The 5,898-nt window shown below is 39.6% G+C and overlaps 1 non-coding gene across 1 annotated transcript; it reads left to right on the top strand.

Annotated features, from left to right (window-relative positions):
* Positions 1-3,913: 3,913 nt before the first annotated feature.
* Positions 3,914-4,017, top strand: LOC111764940 (small nucleolar RNA U13). Its single transcript, XR_002797416.1, has one exon. It is a non-coding gene; the product is annotated as a small nucleolar RNA U13 (small nucleolar RNA).
* The last annotated feature ends 1,881 nt before the right edge of the window (positions 4,018-5,898 follow it).

Here is a 5,898-nt window from a genome sequence, read left to right as displayed (position 1 = left end):
CTGCCATTAAGAGGAAGACTCGCAAGTTAGAGGGGTAAAGATATGTTAGCACCAAATGGAGATTCTCGGCCTAAGCAGAGGACTGAAAGAGTTAGAAAAAGGATCAAAAAGGAATCTCACCATCGGATTCAAAGTTATTTAGCTCTGAATCATTACCCCCATTACATCTCTCAGAAAATAACTAAAGCAGTTTTTTCCAAACATTTTTTGACCATGACCCATTGAAGAAATGGGTTTATTTTTCAATCCACTATATATCTATGTCTGTGTCTTTATGTCCAAATCTATATCTATTCACATATATGTATTCAGTATATACATGTACATACAAATACATATAAATAATTACCCTCACCACATGTGATGAATCTATTTTCTGTTCTATTTAGTTTTGTTTTTTTTTTAAGCACTGGTTGTAAACAACAAGTATGTCATTAGCCACATTTTAAAACAACAACAGCAAAACCACTGCCTTAACTTTGGGAAACATCAGTTACATCCATGTTCTTAAGCCCCATCAAATGTAGAAATCTCAGCCCATGCAGCTATCCAATCACTGCTTCTTCAGCGTACTCAATCAAATATATTAAAATGTTTTTCTTCACTTTCTTTCTCATTCAGATGTATCATCTTTTTTCTGAAGCCAATTGTCAGTGATTTTTGTTCAGAGAGCAAAGCAATGTGTCATATTTTTTTGATGAAAGAATTATTTTTTTAATTTTTCGTCAATTATAACCAAGATAACTACTGTTAAAAAAAAATAGCACAATGGTTACAATAGTAACACATGTTTCACACCAAGGCAAGGTGTTGATGGTGCACTAGTGTACATGGATCCTGTGTTCTAGTCATGATTATTTTGTAAATTCACAAGTTCCATACTAAAAAATTTATTCCTGGTTATTTTGATTTCTTCCTCAGATTGCTCATTGCTTGGGATTTTTGTCTATTGATGTTGTACCCTGCCAATTTTCTTTTTTTAAAAAAAGAAAGCTTTAGATTATATAAAAATCAATGTGTCTTATGTTTTATTGTGAAAGATGATCCATAGATGCACAAGAATTTTTATTTGATCTCAACACAGCTGGACATCTGGGAATTTAAATGTCGATTCCTGCTGATTTATTCCTCATACATGGAAAGACAAGCAGAGCATATTTGTTCGCTTATGTTGGTGGTGGACATGGATGAAATGGAGATGTCCCCTCTGCCTGATCGACTACCTCAAGTGGTCACAAGTGTCAGCGGGGCTTTGACAGTAAATGCATGACTCAGAAGTGAGGTACCCAGCAGACATGGGTTGGAAGGTGCCATTTTTGCACACCACAGCTCTGACCGCACAACCACATTTGGAGAAACTACACTATTCAGGGCATCACTGGCCTTGCCAACAGAAGGACGGAAAATAAAACATTTCCTGGAAAACAACAGCTTTTGTCTGACATAAAACCCTGGGATAAAATCACATCGGTCACAGTTTTATCACTTAGACAAAATTCTTGGGGAGAATCTTGAGGATTCTGGTTTTCAGCTTTGTGGAACAACAAATGTAGCGGAATCTTATTTTAAGAGTGAGTCTACTGAATGTATACCATTGTTCTCAATTCAAAACTCCAGGCATGAACTTATATTATGTAAATGGCAAGACGATGAAATTGATTATAACCTTGTGGCTTATTCCCAAAATCTTTCAATAACAATAGCTTGCATTTTGAAATCTATGTGCTATGGGTTGTACTAATCACTTTCTTTGCATTTACCTAACATTAATCCTACAAGGTAGATATAATTGTTATTGCCAAGTTACCGAAGGAGAAACTGAGAATTAGAGATGTCAAGTGAATTTCCCAAGGTCAAGAAATGCAAATTCTTATATTTCATTCTCTAGATCCATTGATTTAGAGTCCTTGAAGGATGGGCCAGGAGTCTTTATTTTCACAAGCCCTCTAGATGACTCTGATGCACATTACAGTTTAAGAACCACAGTTTCATGATTTACTCTCCTATGTTCCACATAGCACAAGGAGCAAGGAGTATAAAGCACACACCCAAATTTTTCATTCTTCAAGACATAGAAATTTTAAACATAATTATTAAATGTTTATTTGTAGATCATTTGAAGAAACTACTTTTAAAAACATTCAATAAACATGAAGATTTTAAATACCACCGATTTATTGCCTTATGCCTCAAAGACATCTGTGTGTCTAAATTAGAATAAAACAACCAAAGTTTTCCATAATAAATAGCACACTGAGGCACTTCAGTGTAATCTTTAAAACTTGGTGCTTAATCTTCAGAATGATCTGTTTTGTGGCCAAGTACAGAAAGCAACCTCTTTGGAGTTTCACTCTAGAAAACTCCACTTAATTGATTCTTCTGGAATTTTCCATGAACTTCTAAAGGACCTTCTTCTAAGTGTGGTCAGCAACAGAAAGTGTGGATAGTTTTTTGTTTTTTTTTAAATGTTCCTCCCATATTTTGAAAATATGTTGATATAGATGAGGAGAAGAGACAGAAGATTTGGGGCCCTGTCCTTGCTTTGCTCTAACTCGTCGTATGATCTTGGGCAAGTGAAGAATGTCTCTGGGCTTTTGTTTTTCTCATCAGTGGTCCCAGGGTGCTAGACGAGAGGATATTTCAAAGCAAATGTGCCCCCGCTGCATATAGAGACAGAGTGAAACTTTTCAATGAAAAATCCTTTAAAGGAGACAAGGCTTTTTACCACATTCAAATGTAAATAAACTTTTCTGTCCATTCTGAGCTCCAGAATCTTAAGTGCTGTTGTCCCTTGGGACGCGTTGGTCAACATGTCCATCTGTAATAGAGGCTCTCAATCTTGACAATGCACCAGAGTCATCTGTAGGGCTTTAAAAATGCCAGCGTCTGGAAGGAACTCCCAGAGATTGTACTTAGGTAGTCTGAGCATCAGAATTTTTCAAAGCAATCCAGGTGGTTCTAATGTGCAGCCAATGTTGAGAGGCACTGACTTGTAACAAGTCCTGGAGCATTCCTTACATCAGGAGAGAACAAAGGGGTGGTTAGTTCCAGAGCTGTCTGAATATGTAGAGGGGTGGGTGGAGAGGACACTGACTTTCGCCCAGCCCCTGATAAGGGAGGGGCTGAGAGCAGAAACTGATTTTATCTATGATTCTGTAACACAAGGATAAGACAATCGGTGAACAAGAACAGTATTCTCCCCCCTTCTGGTAGAAAACAGAAGGTTCTTTAGCTTTGGGAGCCCTGAAGACAACACATCTGCTCAGATAATTATGTTTTCATGAAGGGTGATGGCAAGAGGTCCATCCGCCTGGTTTGCAGACAACAGGCAGCTTAGAGGAGGTGCCTGAGAAGAGGGTGCCACCAGGCGAACATTTGCAAGACACCAACTTGGACCCTTGGTTTCTCCAAAATGTGGGCCAGAGGAAGACCATGATTTGCACAGGGCTGAATCCTTGACTTATGCATATTAGGGTAAGTGTGGTGCTCATGGACCCAGTTCTTCATCCCTCCTCCACCTCCATCCACAGACTTCCCCATGTACCCTCATAGCGCCTTCCCACTCTGAACCCTGGCCTGGGCATGTGAGTTAGCTTGGTCAATAGAATGTTAGCCAATAGGGTGCAGCCATGCATTTTCATTCCCAATCTTTCATCTCTGCTTTTGCCATGTAACATGCCAGGGTTAGCTTTCCAGAGAGAAACATGTGGAGAGGAGTCAAGTTGCCTAATTATCCCAGACCAAACCATTTTAGATCTGTTGACAGTCAACTGATCTCAAGACATGTGAGGGAGCCCAGCTGAGGCAGACAGATCCTAAAGCGACCTTCCATGATTCCCACTTCCTGGTGTTCGTAGCTTTGTATAAGTACTTCCCCTTGAGTGTGGGACTACTTCTAACCAGAACATGGCTGATCCTTTTGTGGTTCATAAGCATCATGAATGGGTGTTCACACATTTGTGTGAGATGTGCCTCCCTCAAACCTTGTTATGACATAGGCACATTATCTGTCTAACATGAAGAAAAGAACATGGCAAAGGTAATGGCATGTCACTCAGTGATTATGTGTTACTCAGTGATTGTATTATATGATACTCCTCCATCTTGCTAGTCACTCCTGTCTTGCTAGCTATGAAGAAACAAGCAGCCAAGTTGTAGAATGTGCAGAGGCCTGTGGAGAGGACTATGTAGCAAAAACAAAAGAAAATAAAGGCAAAAATAAACCAACCAAAACTGTGGGATAGAAACCAAGGGACTCAATTCTACAGCAGCAAGGAACTGAACTCTGCCTACAGCCTGAATAAACTAGAAGTGGATCATTCCTCACTCAAACCTCCAGATGAGAAGGCAGCTCAAGTGAAACTATGACTATAATCTGGTGGGACACTGAAGTGGAAACCCACTAAGCTGAACCCAGATTCCTGACCCACAAAGACTGTGAAATAATAAAAGCAATTTGTTTTTAGCTGCTAAGCTTGAATCATTTGTTACGCAATAGATAACTAATACATCAGTCAAGAGCAGAAGATCTACCCAACTGATGCACAGCTCTGTGAATTAAATAAATGCTCATTGTTGTAAGCCACTGAGTTTTGAGGTTAGAGCCAAGTTACTCTAATTAACTCAGCCAGGACCATCGTAAATGAACCAAGTCCCAGACACGTGAGCAAACCCAGTCAAGATCAGCAGAGTAACCGTGCCAACCCAAACATGACCACTGACACATGAACAAGCCCAGCCAGTAGCTGCCTAGCCCAACCCAGACCAGCTGAACCCCACAAACTCCTAAGCTAACCAAATGTTTATTTTTGATTGTTAAACAGCATTAGTGTGGCCATAGATAACTGACACAATAAGAGTGAAATTTAGTTGTTATCACATTCCTACCCACAGACAAGTAAGGCTTGAGGAAATTGGAAATTAATTGTAATATAAAGTGGTAAAATAACATTAATCACAATTGAATGTTACTATCCAATATCTCAATGTCCTGAAATCTAAAGTCAGTCATACCTAAGACAAATGTCTCTGTTCTGAGATAGTTTGGATACTCTTTTCTTTACTTATTGCCTTTTGATTCATTTATTTCATATATCCCACATCTTCCCACTAGAATGATCAGTTCCTTGTATCCCATTTTTTCATACTGATTGCAGAGAAATATCTACCCACACCTTTCAAATTCATGCTTTACATACATACACACACACACACACACAATCATTAACTGAATATCCATAACTCTCACTACTACTATTTTATATGCAATCGATGCTACAATTTAAAGTTTTTTTTTGTCTGGATCTGCAGCAAATTGCCAGCCACTAGCATGAAGTATCAGGACTGTCATCACAGACACAGCAATAGCATTCTTCTATGGCCTCTGCAGCTTTCACTCTCTCTCTCTCAAATGTATGTCCACATTCTCTATTTGGCAGTTGTAGAGATTTATACCCTCTGGTCTTAGTGGGAAGAGCAGAGTTCTCAGGTTGACTCTTCCCTGAAAAAGAATCATGTGGTATGGTGCAATTACAATCCTAGAATATTTCCCGTACGACAAAATGCCATCTTAACCCTGATCAAGCAGGCCTGGGAGTTACTCTATGGCAGGGTTACTTAACAAGGGGTCCCATGAGCTTGAACTGAAATTCAAAACATTATTCTTGTGGGGACATGCTGGTGCAAGTGTGATATAGTTATTAAGTAATACACAGTAGAACGTGGATTAGTAAGGGGTCCATGGTTTCACCTGACTGGCAAAGGGGTCCGTGGAACAAAAAGGTTAAGAACTCCTGCTCCATGGTGTTCCATGTCCTCTCTATAGAGGTGAAACTGACATCATGCGGAGGTTAGCCCCATGCGGGAGCTTGTTAAAGCTGGGAGCTGTCGGCCCTACCC

The sequence above is a fragment of the Dasypus novemcinctus genome, chromosome 24 (genome assembly GCF_030445035.2).
Source record: "Dasypus novemcinctus isolate mDasNov1 chromosome 24, mDasNov1.1.hap2, whole genome shotgun sequence".
Taxonomy (NCBI): domain Eukaryota; kingdom Metazoa; phylum Chordata; class Mammalia; order Cingulata; family Dasypodidae; genus Dasypus; species Dasypus novemcinctus.
Note: the sequence above shows the minus strand (reverse complement) of the source record. Positions and strands in the feature narration are given on the sequence as shown.